The 18,686-nt window shown below is 38.4% G+C and overlaps 1 protein-coding gene across 2 annotated transcripts in view; it reads left to right on the top strand.

Moving 5' to 3' along the window:
- The first annotated feature begins 7,326 nt into the window (after positions 1-7,326).
- The window catches only part of LOC115764851, a 119,568-nt gene continuing 108,208 nt past the window's right edge, over positions 7,327-18,686 (top strand). Inside the window, exon 1 of one of the 2 annotated variants that reach the window (XM_030708101.1) lies at positions 7,327-7,451. The gene's annotated coding sequence lies outside the window, so the exon portion shown is untranslated. Of the gene's footprint in view, positions 7,452-8,171; positions 8,189-18,686 lie in introns of those variants that run through there. The other variant, XM_030708103.1, reaches the window with a different exon arrangement.

Below are 18,686 nucleotides of genomic sequence, written 5' to 3'. Positions count from 1 at the left end.
GAACACAATTATTTCGACTATGCTCTATTAGGGAATGCCTTAGAAGAAGACATCCTCTTTCTTGTGCTGCCGTCAGCACGCCGCCGTTAAAAAAGTCTTATACACAAAAAGTCTTATACACAACTGGCTACTTTATAAAGTGGACCTTTTTCTTTCTCCCACATTTAATTAACTCCCAAATACGGCAAAAAGGCATCGATAAATAAGTGTGTAAGATAATTAGGGATATAGCAAAAAACTGCATTTTATTCATTTTGGCGGACAGAGCGAAATATTTATGATCTGTGTCTATCATACGAGAACATGACAAATTCTGCGTGATTTGCTCACACAATTAATTTAAAATCTACTTTAAATGGAAACGGAAAAAATATATATACAACAAAATGACAAGTCGAAGTATATGTTTCACATTTTAAGTGTTCTGCTCTGATAACAGACGAGGATGCCTTCATCGGCTCGGCTTACCGTTCTAATAAAGCCTTATGAATTTGGTGATTTTTTACAAAATTTTATATATATTTTCTTAGCCAGGGTATACGGAAAAGTGTTCGGAAATGGTCACCTAGAAGATAGCGTCCAACTGAAATTATAAACATTCTAGCTTCCCAGTGCACATAGGCACATACTCAACAACCAATATACATAGGCAAATACACACAATTTGCCATTTGGCTCGCGACTAACTGTCTCACGCTGGCTGCATATAAGACAGAGACAGTACTAGTCGTCGACAGCTTTTCCAAGCAATCGAAGCTAGCCATCAAGTCTTCGTCCTGGCCGCGACAGAAGAGCAGGTGGCTAGTCTATAGTGTGGTAAGGTCGATCATCCGTCTGGGCGCGTTACGGCCGAAGCTGAAAAGTAGCATACCGACGTTGCGCACTAGGATAACTAAGTTCCTACCGTAATATTTTCGAGCATGCAGCACGCATGCTGGCTGGAATAAACTGCCGAGATCCTTTGGCTATGGAGGTACGGAGCAACAGCCCCCAAACTATAAGACGGGCGGACACGATGAACGCATGGCAGCGAAGCGGAGAGCTACTGAAAATGACAGCTGGACTCGATCCCGGACCTACGGTCTTGGATGAGTAAAAGGCACGTTCAAACTGACACTTACTACTACCGGGACACGGGTGTTTTAGATCCTATTTATATAGCAGACGCTGTGCGCTAGCTATATAGGACGCATAACATGTCACTTCGTCTGTAAAAGATTATCTGCTAAGCGATTATCTTACTTAGCACCACAGCTGCAGATATAATCAAATCTAGTTGAGGCTTTAGTGCCACCTTCCCCTCGTGAAGAAGTACCCATCGGTGGTGCTATGAGAGGGATACGGAGAGAAAGTGGGCTATCAGTTGGTGCAAGTGTAAAACTATACGTTTTTTAATGTGATTTCAACGGTCTTATCATATAGCAGGATCAAAAACAGGTTTGAATGTCGACGAATACCGACATGGGGCAAGTTTCGATGAAATGAAGAAATTTAACTCGACCCTTTTGCACACTAGATGGAGCTAAGTTTCTTATGTATTTTGAGCGTTAATATAGACGGACGGACTGAAGGACCGGCAGACAGGCTGGCAATCGACACAGCTATACCGACACTGTTAATCTGTATAACTGTGTTTAGCACGCAAAAGAAACATCTCGGACCCCATAGAAATTTTGTTCTTGATCAGAACGACGAGCTTAGTCAATCTAGCTATGCCAATATGTGTTAATGAAACGATCTCGGAAATATAAAAATACAAACCGTATTCAGAACGAGTTCATTATTTTCATTTCAATATCGATACATATTGATCGAGTTTGTAACAAGGTTCTTTTTAACTATAGCTCGAAAAAGTGCAGACTAATAACATTTTATACAGTTTTTGGATACCTCCCCCTCCCCTAAGGATTAGAATCAAATCATCTATACAAGCTTCATCAAACTATAGCCAAAAATGTTAATTTAGGTTACTACATTTCCCATTAATAGTATCTGAAAGGGAACGAGGAAGAAGAGCTATCTTCGGTACGCCGAAGTCTTAATACCCTTGCAGACCCAACCTTTTCATAATGCTCATAGTGTTTTGCCCGTATCTAAGAAGCACAGGGAAAATATTTAATGCCGAGCTTGATCAAGATATCTTGATAAAAAAACAAAATTTCCATACAAGAACCTACCGATCGTTCCTATGGCAGCTATATTATATAGTAGCCCGATGTACAAAAGATTTTGCAAAATTGAAGGGAGCATGAAGAAATCTCTAAATGCCGTGTTTGATCAAAATATTTGGAATGACAAAAAAGTCTTCCACAAAACAACTTAATTTTCGACCGGTCGTTTCTATGGCAGCTATAAGATATAGTTCCGACATGTACTGCGTGCAATAGAAAGAGGGAATTCTGCAAAGTTTCGTAAAGATAGCTTTAAAACTGGGGTCGGAGACGTCTCCTTCTATGCATTACACATTTCACGACAAGATTATAATACCCTCTGCAAGGGTATAAAAAGATGCATAAAATGGCATAAAATGCCTTCGTGTGTATATGTGTGTTTTTCTGTATGTATGTATTGAAGGATGCGAGAATGATAATGAGAATGATAATGATGCTAAAGGTATTTCCTAGTGTGGTACTCCTAGATAGACGATTCCTTATTGTAGTTATAAAACTTGTTACTTCCCACTTTTAATGGCAACTTGCCAGACAACTGGCATTCATTTGGAAACTTCAAAAGGATACAGACAAGTTTTTTTAAAAATCCTATGTTTACACAACTTTTTGCTGCTGGCATTTATTGTAGTCGCCTGTACAAGTATAAGAGAAAAATATATCTCATATATAAAAGAAATTTAGGTGTATTAAGATGAAAATAGCCATGTGTGGCTGTCTATTCCTTTAGGTCTAAAGCTATAATCGTGAAACCTTGCATGGGTCCGTCTAATTGCTGTCGGCGTCAGCCTGATCCAATTACTAAGTAAATATGCCTGTAATTAGAACTTAATTGAACACATATTGTGTCAATCGGGTTCACTCGACATCACGTGTGTGGTCGAAAACAAAAGGTAGGGGTTCACCAGTAGTCATTATTCTATCACTAAACCTGTGGAAGATCAATATATTCCTGATTTGCCAGGCCCTCAGCGGACGTAGTTAAAATACCTTTGTACTTTATCAATGTAAACGAGTGATTATATTCTTAATATCTAGCTACGAACAGACGGAGAAATTAGACGTACATAGCACAAAACCAATATAGACTTTACACATTGTGTGTGCAATATGGAAGAATAATTAAAATGTTAATGCATGATCCAATGTTTATTTAAACTTTTTGCATGCATCATAAGGGTTGCAAGCATTTCAAAATTACATAGATACATGCAGCTGTATATATGTACTAGGTATATTTGTCCCTTCTACACTGAACTTATTCAATATGTTAGGAAAAGGCATTGAGAAGGGGCTGCTAAATAAGCGCACAAAGGAACGCCATAAAATGCACCCTGCTATGTAAGCATTGGCATTTCCCCTCAATGAAGGTTGAAAGATTGTGAGGTAAAGTGTTTCGGCTCTGTGCGACTTAATGCGTTTTTTATGTTATGTACAAGGAGAACTTTACTTGGTTTCATTGGGTTGGGTTGGTGGGTTGTTGCCTTTGAGTTAAATGAAACGTTCAAGGGGTAGTTGAAGTTTTTTTATCGGCTTCTCTTAGAGATGAGAATAAGTAGTTCATGCGTGCTTGTTGGTCAATATGCAAACATAAACTTAATCTATTTAATGTTTAATATATACGTCAAAATACCTTATTAAATATTTTGCATAAATTTTTATAAACAGATATTTAAAAAGCAAAATACTCGTTGTCTGTGCCAGAAAAGAACCTACATCGAAACTAAGAGCTCTTAAGATAGCGAAACTCAGTTTAAGCGGGAACCCACTCTCAAAATGTAGACGGACGGACATCGACGCAGCTCGTCGTCAAACACATATATTGAGCAAATCTTCCCGAAAGTGTGAAATAAATGAATATGAATATCACATGAACTGCGTTGTTATTTCAAAAAGCACCATATATTTGTAGGATTAGCACACTTAAAAAGAATAAATTGTTGTCCGATTATATAAGATGACCGCTTATGTGCGATATACAAACTTTAGAAGTTTAAACAATTGATTGAGTTAAGCTGATGGCAAAAAATATTGTATTGTGTCAAAAATAATACGTTTTGAAAAAGACAATTGACACGAGCTATATATGAAACTTCTTTTGATAAAAAACTGTTTTATTGCCATCTACAACACTTATGTCACATAACATTGACATTTGTACATTGATGTCAAAAGGGGAATCTCCAATTTCTTAAGCATATACACAATTATGAAAGAAATTGAAATGAATGATTACAGACTTAACAAAATTCTTACTTTTGAGTTTCAATGCTTCTGTCCGCTAAGGGACGATTCGAACATTTTTAAAAATAGCACGGCTATCTGAAAAAAAGGATTGTGTCCGCTTATGTCCAATGTCCGTAATGGGAGCTTTCAATGTATATACAACTGATAAATTTCTGCGATGTTATACTATCAATACATATTCAAGGCCTCATTCCTGTACATGTATACGATTCTTATAATATATATTCAGCTTTACTACCAAAATCAGACTGTCTGTCTGACTGACTGATTGGTGATCAACGCACAGAGCATACCGTAAGAACTGGGAAGCTGAAATTTTCGCAGTAAATTCCACCCGCAAGTATGGAAAAATTGCGAAAAACGTTTGTATGAAACTTTTTTATTTACCATCCGATCAGCCTCAACTCATTTTCAACTCACTTTTCTGCAACTGTCTCCGATTTCGGGTAAGATACATTACATACATTCTCGTGTATTGTTGTTCATCAAGAATGTAAATAGTAAGTGTGGTTAGAGATGGGTCCTATTGCCTGGAACTCACATTAACACAACTGCAATAAAGCGTTCTTAGCAATTTCTAATAGGAAACAAAAATATATATGCATACTCGGTCGAAGGTGCCTTATTTTGTCTATTAGATACATTAGCAGAAAATTGCTATTCCCTTAACCATTTTCGGGCCCAGGCTTGTCGGTCGTTGGATTAATCTGCGTTCATTATATTTAACATTTTCAAGCATGGACCACGTTTTCGGAATCAAGATGGACGGCCAAATATGTTTTTTCGTTTTGGTGCGTCCCAAATGTGACGGACAAATGTACCTAATTCAATACAATTCGCTGTGGTAATCAAAAGATAAACGGGTGATAGATGCGCACAAGCAACTGAACCCCAATTTCGACTCCTCATTGAAGGTTAGAAGTGGTGGTGGAATCTGGACAGATTGCTTGCTCGTTTGCCGTTCTGGGGTACATAGCAGAATGTAGAAAGAATAACAATCAAATGATTTTAGTAAGAGAAACAACAACAACCACTGATGCGAAATTGGAATTCGAAATTGACTCGTCGTTGATGCCAATGCCGACGCCGACGTCGATGTCGATGTCGATGTCGATGCTGATGCCGTCAGCTACAATATCAGCATAAAATATATACACACAATCACACAGGCACAAGTGCCAAGTATATACAGATCTCTGTGTTGAGCGTCGTCGCCAGCGCGTCGTTGACTTGTGTGGCACATAAAGATACAAATGTATCTACAGCAGACAGCAAATGGCGTATATAAAATGATTGGGCATGTGCCTGTATTGGAGTCTGTCGCTTCGTGAGAGTGCTTCGGTGGTTGTTTTGTTGTCTCTATGTGTGCGCGAGCGAGGGAGAGAGCACGAGAGCGCACAAAGCGTGCACCAGAAGGAGAGGGCAGCTGCTTACGCGTTTTATTGCCCATCGCTGCGCCTTTTTGCTTCAACTGCTGCTCCTCTGGCTTTTCATCTTTTCATCGCTGCTCGGCAATGGTGCTGCCATGTGGTTGCTCTCAGCTCTCAACTCGCAGTTCGCAGTTCTCAGCACGCAGCTCGCAGCTCGCAGCTCATGTTTATTCTCATTCCTATTTTCATTTCGTTTTCGTACTCTATCTCGGTCCTTTAGCGTTCTGGTAAGCGTAAGTGTTGCGGCCGCTGCTTCTGCTTTGGGTTTATGACCTTTTTTTTCGTCTAACTAAGCGACTTGACGCTGTCATCGTTATAGTCATCCACATTCACATCCACATGCACATCCAAAACTCACGACTCACACAGGCACAAACAACCACACCAGCTTGCATGAGGCAGCACTGGCCAGGGCATGCGAGACATTCACTCTGTCTCTCAACCACCGCCAAGCGATACCTTTTCCCCTGCGCGGAACGCGTCCGTTCGCTGTCTGTATCTGATTGCTCTGGCTGTTGCTGTGGCTTTGGCTTTGGCTGTGGCTGTTGCTGTTACTGTTACTGCCGGCTCTGCCTTCCCGTTCTCACTCTCAATTTACGTTAATGTTGCTTTTTGCTTCGTTCTTGTCTCGACGCCACTTCGTGCGCCGACTGCGCTTCCACAGCCTTCGCCTCGACATCGGTCTCGGCAGCCACTGACTGAACTGTCAAACTGAACAGCAAATATTATTTTTTGGACACTTTGCTCTCAGGTCGACGCCGCGTAAACCAGACGTCCTGCTCCATTCACCATCCGGCAATTGATATCTGCTCAGGCAGCCGGGCTTCAAGGAGCAGACAATGGCCCAAGCATGCTCGATAGCCAAATCGAGGTCGAGGTTTCCACTTTTCTCGAGGTGTCGCATTCGACAGTCAGACTGTAGAAGGCGAAGCCCATGGCTGCCATTGTCTGAACAGCCCGCTCAAACGGAGAGTGGTTCCAATTGTGAAAAATTAAAATCAAGTTTAAAAAAAAAAAAGAAAACAAAAATAAAACCAAACCAAAAACCAAAAAAGGAAACTGGTTGTTAATCAATTCAAGCAGGTTCGTGTGCTGCCGAAAATAACAGAATTAACTATTGACATTGGCAAAGAAAAACTGCGCCTCCCAAGGACTGCTCTGATCGAGCGCCTTCCGACAAACTGTGCTATACTCACGAATATTTGAATGTGGATTTCAATTTCGCGTGTGATTTCCGATGCTAAGTAAAAATTAACGTTAACAACACTTGTCGGTCTGTTTTGTGCGTTGTGCTTTGTGCTTTGTGTTTTGTGCTACGTACGCCTTGTTTGTGTTCTGTTTTCCGTTTGTGGTTTGGTTCGCGGTCGCTGTTCAATAGGTGGACCCGGGACGTTCCATATTTACTCTCAACGTTCGTGCCCGTCCAGCTCCACGCGGTCGTCGGTTTCTCTGGTTCGCTGGGCGTGGATTTAATTAAATTGATTTGTGGCCGCCATTTCTGACATTTTGGACATTAATAGTGGATCTGATTTATGGTACAATGTTCTCGTGTAAACAAAGTCGAAGTCAACTTTGAAAGTACAACTGGGTCGCCAGCACCTTTAAGGTAAGTAAGTACATACGCATAATAAGGCTTAACGTACATACTACGACAGAGGCGGCAAATCCTTATTAATACTGTGCATACTGACCATCTATCTCATTTCTAATGACACCTCAGGCATCAGTTTGAAGACTCTATTCTTACACACACGAAACCCATTTAATTGATATACACATATGTACATACAACAGTAAAGAGGAATGCAAGTACGCTTACATATGATGAGAAGCAGGGATTTGAAACTTATTTAAATTGATGCTAAGCAAAAATTCCAGATGCATATAGTTTTGTAAATGTATGAAATAATTATAAAAGTGCTAGTTATGATATGTTAAATAGAATGCGGAATTGGTAACTACCAGTTATAAGTATAAGAATTGTTTGTCCTGACTGACAGATAACTGACTGACTTATTAATTGATGATAAGCATTCAGCTCTAACCTCAAACACTATTATTCTTATTTCACGATAACAGTTTTTTGACAATTGAAAAATCTATATTGGATTTCAGGGCAAAATTTATTTTTGTGTCAGTTGTCCAGTTATCCGAAAAGTGAAATATTCTTAATCTGTGTATATAATAGCATGTCTGTGTATGTATAGTAACCTACACACCATGGTTAATCTACCTTAAGTTTAACTTGTAATACGTTATAAATATAAATTATACATGCTTAAAACATTATCTGTGAATCCAGACAGTAGTTTAGTTTATAACACACTTATCCGAACGGCTCAGGTATGTTAAAGAGAAGAAATAAATACTGAAAAAAATACAACGTTGTTACTAGTGTAGTTTACAGTGAATGAGGCAAATAGTCTTATGTCTGTTTGCCTCATTCACTGATCGACGCTGATGACGAAAAATGTACATTTTCTAACATCTTGCGCTCAGTAAGTCGTATGTAATTTTGTATTTTCTTTAGATTTTTCAAAATATATGTCAAGATTTTAGCATAGCGTAGCAAATCGAAGAAATTTAAATTTTGCACAGCTCAAAAGCAGACTATTGACGAGTTCCCGTAATGAATTATTTAATAATACCTTTTTTTAATATCGATTTTTAGGCAATTTTTTTAAGCAAGTTTTTTTTTCGTGTATAATATAATATAATCGACTAGTGGGTATTGACCGGCATGGCCCGTGAAACGTTTTGTTTTAACAATTTTAGAAATTACCTTTCCAGTAACTACACGCCTGTTGACATTTAAATCCACCCATCTTGATCACTTCTATTAATAAATATGTTTGAAGTGCTTCGAATAAAGAACCAAGTGTTGGAAGCAATTAAACCTTTGACGCCCAATAACGTATCAACTAAATTCTCCCAAAGATTTTTGAAAATAAGTTTGTAATAGCTTTCATAAAATCGTTTGCCGCTAATTTACCATTGTTGTGGGTGAAACTTCCCAAATCGCTGAAACATGTATTCATTAACATCTTAGAATCGCACCTTCCACCGAGGAAGCTAGAATTTTGTAAAAAATGTGAAACACGTCTCAAATGATTTTTCACATAGATCCTTGAAAATGAATTTGAGCGCGAAACTTCACCCACCAAATCTTTTACCCCCTTTTCCAAGGGGTGGGATGGATTTTTAAAAAGTGCGAAAAACCCATCAGATAAATTTTGACAAAGATCTTTGAAAATTTGTTTGAAGCCGATCGGATGGTAAGCAATAGAGTTTCACACAAACGATTTTCATGATTTGTCTACACTTGCGTGTGGAACTTTCCGAAACTCCGTCTTAACGTGCACGTTCATCACATAAGGAACTACAGTGCAAATTTCAGCTTCCTAGCATTTACGGTTTGGGCTCTGCGCCGATCACCAATCAGTCAGATAAGACAACAGTTTTATATATAGAGATATATTCCATTTAAAAAATGGGGTTTTGTAGGTTTACTTAAGTTAAACAATTCCCTCATCAAGAAAAGGGAAGACATAGCCCAGTCACTGAAAGTTACATTTATTCTTTTTAAAAAAGAAGAGTTCTCTATTCAGAAGAGAATGTTCGATTGCTTGTGACTGCAAGTACTTCCGAATAGAGCATTCTTCTTTTGTAAACAAGAACAAAAGTAACATTCGCTTGTATATGCAAAAAAGGCATACACCTTTCCGACTACTTTCCATAAGAAGAACAAAATAAACTGCATTACTAATCAGGTAGAAGGCGTAGGAAAGGGTTACCTTAGGTGCCTTTTAAATGATTTATGGTACTACAAACTGAGAGACGACCTTTCAAGACAGCTAGTGACGCAAAATGCGGTCCCGAACAGGAATTGGTTGTGGCACAATTTCGGCGTAATGTCGGTCCCAAATTAGTTCGGAACGGTGTGGTCCGGGGAAAGCGTGAAGTCGGGCCGTTTATGACCACATCATAAAGCACCCGAACCAGCAGCTCGAGCCTCAAAATATTTTGATTCTGACAAAGGTTATGCCAAGACCATAGAAAACACGCAGCTGGAGACTCAATTTGGACGAAAGGATTTGTAATTGCGAAGTGTAACTGTTCCGTGGGAGCCGCCCAACGCACAAACTGTATGTGTATATGAGATTATGTAACATATGTACATCTGTCACAACCACCGTCAATTGAACGCTCAGCGAATGCAGAATGAACTAATTAATGACGTGCGGGACATCGTGTTTTTCTAACCGTTTTTGTGACCCTCCACCGAAGTACCAAGAGTGGGAGCTCGTGCAGAGCCCGTACATCTTCCCCTCGCTTCGTCAGCCATCCAAATGGCAGCAAATGTCAACGGGGGTGTGGGCGGGAACACAAGTATAAGCGCTACGAAATGTGTCCATAATATTCATACATACACTGCAATACATTAACCTCAAGTGAAGTGAATCGGCTGAGTCAAGTAAGCCATAGTACCATGAGGCATAGGGATAAGTTGGAACTCCTTGCCTATTACGAGACCTTGTAGTCGTGGCCCGGCTATCAGTATCAGTCGAAATATGGCTTAAAAATAATGTAATTTATTCTGACACTTTCATAAAAAGAACCCGAAGTCTTGGCAACAAAGCAAGACATTATCGTCGCATAATTAATGCCACATGTTGCAGCTCATCGTGGAGTGTTGAAAAGGGGTAGGGAAAGGGGGAGCGCCCCTCATGGCGCAGTGCGACATTAAAATATCCAGACATCTTGGTCTGAAGTCTTCAAGTTACTGTCGCTGCTGTTGTTGGCGGCACCAAGATGTATCATAAAGCTATTCGAATTTTAATTGCCTTGCTAGAGCGTCGGCCCCAAGAGTCATTTCCATATTGAGCGCTTCTCATTTGAATAAATTTATCAAAATGGTAATCAGCGACGGGAAAACCCACTGTACCCAACCCACACGGTCCCACTCCATTCTAACTTCATTTCATCCTCATGTCATCCATTTTCCAATTCATCCCGCGCGCCGCTTGACTTCCATGGTGTCTTTTCCTTTTTTGCTTTGTCTTCCATTTTCGCCGGCATGGCGCATGCGTCGCTCTGGCAACGTGGCAGAGACCATTAAAAAATGGGCGGAGCTAAGGTCGCCATAGCCAAGGGTTCAACGCACAGGCGGCGTGGTAAATTTCGGTTACCCCGACCTCAGAGACTCGTGCTCTGTCTGAATTATGGTGAATACGTGCTGGACATACATATATACACACAAGACTTATTCCGTGGAATACGAGATAAGTGTGTACATTTTAAAATATAAAATTCTGAATATACCCTGTCACTTTGTACAGTTGGTATAAAAAAAAACAGATTTGATAATCTTTTCGACTCATTTCTTGATCATTATCATGAACCCCATTAATCTAGGTACGTATATCCCATTGTTCATCCAAATAGGCTGCAAAGCTTCTTTTGGTCCTGGTCCTTGATAATTTTACTGATGCAAATAAATTTGTAGTGCATTGCCGAAACATATGATCTGAGCAGCAAACTGATTCATTCGGTCAAATATATATAAATAACATGCTTTTTGTAAATCTAGTAGGTTTTCGAAGTTGGATATGTATTTCACAGGTAGTAGAATGTATATCAATATACAAACATATATATCTTGATAGACTGTAAATCTATTGGACTATTATATTTACTTATAAATATTTAGTATTATGAGGCTGAGGAAGACAGTCAGCTAAGGGTATCTTTTTGCTGTTCGCTCTCCTCTCATTCAATAAGATAACAATACAAATTCCTGGAAATCAAACAAACATATTTTTATCATAACTGTCGAACAGTAAAATTATAAAACATTGAGGCGCAAATATACACGAGTATATAATTTAAACTTTTAAGAGTTTGATTGCCTCACTTTAAGTTTTGAGGAGCACTTCTTAAGAACGATTGAACTTTGCGGGCGTGACGAATCAGAACAACCGACTTCTCTAAAAAAAACTCTGTCAGTTAGTAGAAAAACATTTTTTGATAAACTTGATTCTAACAACTCAGAAACACCGAGCTAGCCATGTGCGTATGTACTACATAGAAAGCTGGTGACATGAAATTTTAAACAATTCTTTTATTTAGTTAAGTGAAATACAGCTAAGAAAATCATATTATAATTTATTTTGGGGAAAAAGTACTTACGTTGACGGCCTTAACTCAATTTGAAATATATATTCTCTTATATTATATGTAGTTCGAGACTATATTTTCTCTCCCTAAAACCATCCCTAAAACCACATAAAATACCCTGTTTTTAATCAAAATTCGGAAATGATATGAGATGGATATTCATTCTGGTGTATTCAGATTTGGAATAGTTCCCATCATACCGGCAGCTCGACCCTAGGTACCATCACTGCGATTACTGCGATTGTGGGCATACGCAAACATGCATACACAGAACTTTCAAGAGATAAGTGATACACACATACAAACATGCATATCAGGCCAATTTGGATTCTAGCCAAACGTACATGTCGGCCACAAAAAAGAACGCAATCGCTTTTGGGGCGCCAGATGTACGAAAATTCTTGTAACAACTTTTTTGTCGACTTGACGCGTGTATTGTATGCTAATACGGAGTATTTCCTGGTGGGGCGTCTTTGTCTTTGCCAAATATTATTTTGTATTAACGCAGAACCATATAATTTCTTTTACATATACTAATGTAAATTTCAGAACTACATTTTTAATTGCTATTGATGAATTCAAAAAAAATCCTATGATGTGAGAGCCATTACCTAAATAGTGTTATAATCTAAAGTATATATGTGCGGCATTAAGTAGCCTAAAATATAGCAAAATATGTTCTTAAAACAAGTCAATTGGCCTAAAAAGGCTTGTATGTAGAAAATGGAAATGGTCGGGGGCTGCATACCAGATGAGAGCTAATTAAGCGCTCTCTCAATTTGGTTCTGATTCCTTTGCTGCAGCGGACGCGTGTCAGTTCGCTTTGTGAGTTCAAAAAGTGCGTGCATAAAATGATCGGCCAAAATGGAAGTGAACTTCACCTGAGCAAAGGCAAAGAGAGCACATTTTTTGTTTCGAGGGTAAGTTAACTTAAAGGAGAGTGGTCTACAATGAAGTGTCGACTAAAAGATTCCTTAAAGCCAGTGTTAACCTGCCGTCACATACATTCCGCTCCCGTCCACACACACATACATACACAAAATCGCACATTCAATGGAAAACACTTTCGCTAGGTTGTTAACTGTCCGATCTTTATGAAATATGATTATATGTACTTATAAGTAAGTATATATGCCTTTATGCATATACAAACTTATGCAAATACAATATCAATAGGCGAGTCATTCTATCAACTCAGTCCGTCGGTCCGTCCGTATGTATGAACGCGTCGATCTCGGAAACTATGACCTCCTAGCTCTCACACGATACGGATTTTTTTTATGTACTCGACAATTTGCTATCGTTCAATAAAACAACAAAAAAAAAGTAAGAGGCTCTAGTCGGGGGCTCCCGACTAGGGGATACCCTGAACCCTCTTCTTCCAACATCAAATGCACATACATATTCTATTTTAGAAGCTATATGTCAAGTTTGGTGACTTTAGCTCTTTTTATTTACCAAAATTGCCCAAAAAACAGGATATCGATATAGATTTTTATCGATTGCTTGGAAACGGAGTAAGTTATCGATTATCGGAAACAAACTCGATCTGCGCAGGCACTAGGAGCACCTACATCTTAAATTTCAATTCTCTAGCTCTTATAGGTACCCTGAACCCATTAAAAATGGGTATCAGGACAGATCGAGCAGATCAAGTTTGTTTCCGATAGTCGATAACTTACTCCGTTTCCAAGCAATCGATAAAAATCGATATCGATAACCTGTTTTTTAGGCAATTTTGTTAAATAATAAGAGCTAGAGTCACCAAACTTATATATGCATTTGATGTTGGAAGAAGAGGGTTCAAGGTATACCCTAGTCGGGAGCTCCCGACTAGAACCTCTTGTTAAATGCTTATTTAATGAAATCAAATGAAAATTCCATTTAGGTTTGCGAAGTCTTACTGATTTATAATACGTTGATTAAATTTTTCGGTAAATTCGAACATTTCCAATTTTTACAAAAAAAAAAGAGTATTCTAGTCGGGAGTGATAACCTAATGATTATAAGATACCGTGAACCCTATGCCGAGCGACAATCGAAGGAAGGAAGAAACCATTAAGTATACAAATCCAAGATCTGAACAACGAACTAACTCGATCTTGTCATGTGCATCTGTTCGTATATTATACGCAGAAAGACTGCATTTTTTTCAATATTCTCAAATTGGCTTATTATCGCAAATATCGATTATGTTATGTAGGCTATCGTAAAATGTGTACTAGATATCAAAATTATTTCACTATTTTGATACCTCCTTCCATTCCCTCAAAATTTAAATTGAATTTCAACAGAATTGAAAAAACCTCTAAGGGTTGAGTATTATATTTTGATATATACACACGTTTGGGTGTCATTAGTTGCTATCAGAATCGGTTAGAACTAGAGACTTAACTTATCTCCTCCTGGTACTGGTAGATCATTTATCAGTATAACAGTATATTACATCCAGAATGTTTTGCTTTTTGAATACCTTCCTCTCTTCTTGGAAATTGGTTAATGCCATCTAATATATTATTTATTATATAGTCTGATCAAATAACAAGTCGTACCTGCGGTAGTAAAAACACAAATATTCTATGTCCTATCGAAGTTCAGCACAGTTCAGCAGCCGTGTCACACACCCTTGCTAGAGGCGACCTCTGGTGTTGTAAGTTGCACGATATCTTGCACTTGTTGAGCTGTAGATGGCGTCCCCGTTAATCGAACCAATACATGCATATGTAAATATTCGCTCAGCTGTGGTTACCGCTCTCTTCCATTCTCTTCCGCTCACCAACACAGGCAAACAGTCTGAAATGCGGTTGTATTGGTTGCTTCTGACTCGAATTTGTTGGTGCTGGTTGGTTTCTATGGGATTCTAAGCAGAGCCATTTTACTGGATCGCATTCCGAAACATTTGAAAAGTTCTGATGTAGCCAAAGTAGAATTTGAAATGGAAAATGAGTTTGTAGGTATGGATATAAATATGTACCTACTCATACCTATGTGCATATGTTGTTTTATGAAAGATTAGTCTTATTTAGTTGACATTAGGAAGCAGTCATCTAATTAGCCTGTGTTAATATCTGAATGAAATGCCCCTGGCTGTTTATTTCAAAAATGATTTATGACACATATAAACAAGAACTAATAGGGAAATGCGTCGAGGAGAACGAACACGTGCCATAAAGCAAATGAATATTGAATGAATATTGTTATTACAAATTTTTCAACTGTCAAAAGAAGAAATATGGAAAAACTTCTAGTTATATAGGAAATAATTTAGAAAAGACGCAGACCCTGAACCCACAAAAAAACGTCAGCCTCTGCCTAAAAGTCAAGTAGTCAATAAATTTAAACAGCAACGAGTTTTGAATTTTAAAACAAAAAAACAACAGATTACAAATGAAAATGCTCGATTATTTTCAAGTGCTGCACTTGGCCGACCCAGGGATAATAGAATTGTATACACATTGATAGGTGGGGGAAATTGAAAATCTAAAAAACAAAATGGAAAATACTTATCAAAACTGAATACGCCATGGTGCATGTCAAGTCGATGACTTGATTACTCATTTGTCAAGTGCAGGCGCGCCCCACGCAGTATGATAGGGAAGAAGAAGGATTCATGTTTGGGTTTCTATCAATGGGTCTGTCAAAATAGTAAAAAGGAAGTCGTAAATAGTCCTGCTAACCAATATCGCATAACATAAATTGCCAGACATCTGATAGTCCAACAATAAATTTAAAATATTTCGAATTTCATGTTCTTCTGATTAGCATCAGTTGAAATATTTCAAGTACATATAATGTTTGGTCGCCGAGTTATGTTCTCGTATGAAATGCTCTTTTTTTAAGATATCTTGACTAAGCTCGCAATTCTGTAGTTTCACTGAGCTCCCTAAATACGAGCTAATTAATATCAATATCGCACCATAATATTATATCGCTGATATAGGAAAAATCGTTGAAAATTTAGGTTATTGTTTCAACTTATTTGTTTTTAATGTGAACTTGAAACAATCCGGCATTTAAAGGTTTTACTAGTATGTTTAAACATTAAGTATTTGGTTAAATTAAAAAGATTATAAACGCTGAATATTTAATATGATTTGAATTATAAAACTCCTATTTGACGTACTTGGCTTAAAACTTAACTTATGCTTATTCACTATGAATAATACATTTATCCATTGTTATTTGGTATTGCTCTGATTACAAAGCAAAACTATTTTTCTGACCTTTATCAAAATGATCCCAAATCAAATCGAATGCCTTGAACAAAATTGTTTTCAGAAGAAGAAAAACTTGATTTCAGCTAGAGTTGATTGACTGTGAAATGTATCTCTTATATAAGTTACTGAAAGAATTGAAAACAAAACACAGTCTCTCTCTCTCGGACTACTCTATTGAAACGATCTATTGGACGATCCTGCTTGTGGCAATCGCATTTTATTGGCTGTTGCTGCTGCTGTGATTCGCATTATTGGATTGCTGACCTGAAACCCATTTTGCATTAACTGTCTTACGCCCGGCGAGTTCAGAAGTTGACCATAATTGGAGTGCTTTCAACCTAATAACACCAATAAAAGCAGCTCCAAGCAAAAGCAGCTAACCCATCCCCCAGAACCATACTTAAAGAAAAGACACTGTAAACGACATCTCGTACAAAAATTATATTTCAGAGCTGGCTGGCGCCCGTCGAATATGATTTTATTGTCGACGCTCTTGCTCAACGGGCGGCAGCCATTGCTTCAGGGTCGGTTAGGGCCTTGGGTCGGGGCGTGGCACATCGCAAGTCCAAAGTCGCAAGTCGCTGCTCCATTCCAGCCCCATTCCATTGCATTACAATTCATTTTGCAAATGTAAAAAACTTGAAATGAGCTAAAAGCAAAATCGCGCACTACAATAACAACACAAACTATACACAAGCATGGTCGTGTCTTAAGATTCATTCGTTTGTCCGTTGGAGCTTTCGCCCTAGTCCTATCCCAGTAGGTGGAGGTGGCTGCTCAAATGGCGCCGTGCCCAGTGCCACTTATGCCGCGACGGCGCTCTTACAATAGTGCGCCTCGAATTGCCCCCGGCCGGCGACCATAGCCAAGTAATGGCATGAAATGGTCTTTTTCCATTATCCAAATGGAAAACTTACACAAACAGCGAAGACAAATGGAAACAAGCCTCGGAAAATAAAGAAACCGAAAATTTACTCGTGCGCGTCATTGCCGCTGCCATTGCTTTATCAGCCAGAAATTTCGCACAAATTGAGTCGCACTAAAACCAAACGAGCCCCAAGCCTCCGTAACCCAAACAGGCCTTTTCTATAGAGTGGAAGACAGTGCAACTGCTACGAGCATTAAGTGCTTCAATTTGCTTAGCTTAGCTTGGGGGTATTTATTAATTAAGAATAGTGAGACTCCGGAAGTAAATGTAATTTTTATAGGAAATGCTCCGATCACAATTTCATTCCCGTCAAATGTATTTGAAATTAGTTCCTTCTAGGAGAGATATTTATAGTAAAAATAATAAGTCTCCTTAAAGTTTTGCGAATATTTTAGTTAATGATGAACGCAATTAAAAAAAACGAGAAGGAAGGGCTATCTTCGCCACGCCGAAGATTTAATACCATTGCAGACCCAGCCTTTTCATAATGCTCATGCCGCTTTGCCCGTATTTAAGAAGCACAGGGAAAATAGTTAATGCCGTCAAGATATCTTTAAAAGAAAAATTTAGCTTAACTCAATTTTCGACCGATTGTTCCTATGGAAGCTATTTGATATAGTGGTCCGGTCCAGCTGGTTCCGACATATTTTGCGTGCAACAGAAAGAGGCACTTCTGCTAAAGTTTCATACCGATTTTCATTTCACGACAAAATTATAATACCCTCTACCGCAAGGGTATAAACACATTACTGTATTAACGTTAGTTTAGTTTTAAACACTACATTTTTTCCATATGCGTATAACACAAAATGATGTGTAAATTTGACCGACGGCGAAGTTAAAATTTTTAGGCCAGTTGTGTTCTAGAAGCAAAGGCAGAGCATATAACACACCTCCAACATAAGAAAACAAGAAAGAACGATTATCTAATGCTTACCATATATTTTAATATAAGTATTTGGATCGGGCAGACTGGCAGAGTTAACTTAGCACCTCATCCAAATTAAGCTGATCAAGTATATACATATGTATGCGTTATATGGTAGAAGATACCTTCTTCTGTCTTATACGCTTATTTTGTCATAGTCTTAAAAACCTATTTTACCCTTTATGAATGTGTACATTTATGCTCACGCATAAATAACGAATTAAAAGGCTTAAATGCAAACTGTGCATTTAAAGGCGGCAAACAACAAAACGGCAAATAAAACAAATGCAAAAGAAAGCGAATGTCTCCCAAAATGGGAGCGCTTAGACACTGGCCAGCTAATGACTCAAGGTCGTCAAGACAATTATGATGATTTAATGGGCCCATAAATAAATTTATGGCTTTTAACTCGAAGCGCAAGCGAAACAGAAATACAACAAGCCGAACCGTAAAAAATCGTTCATAGCTGGCAAAGATCTTGGCAAGACGGAATAACGTTGAATATCCCATTTGTTAGGTCTGGTGGAATTTCATTGAACCCAAAGGGTTAACTTATAGTTTTGAGAATTATTTATATATGCGAGTAGTATA

This window comes from Drosophila novamexicana, unplaced genomic scaffold, assembly GCF_003285875.2.
Source record: "Drosophila novamexicana strain 15010-1031.04,08,12 unplaced genomic scaffold, DnovRS2.1 tig00000877-arrow-arrow-pilon, whole genome shotgun sequence".
Lineage (NCBI taxonomy): Eukaryota > Metazoa > Arthropoda > Insecta > Diptera > Drosophilidae > Drosophila > Drosophila novamexicana.
The sequence above is the reverse complement of the archived record's forward strand: the minus strand, read 5'-3'. Positions and strand labels throughout refer to the sequence as shown.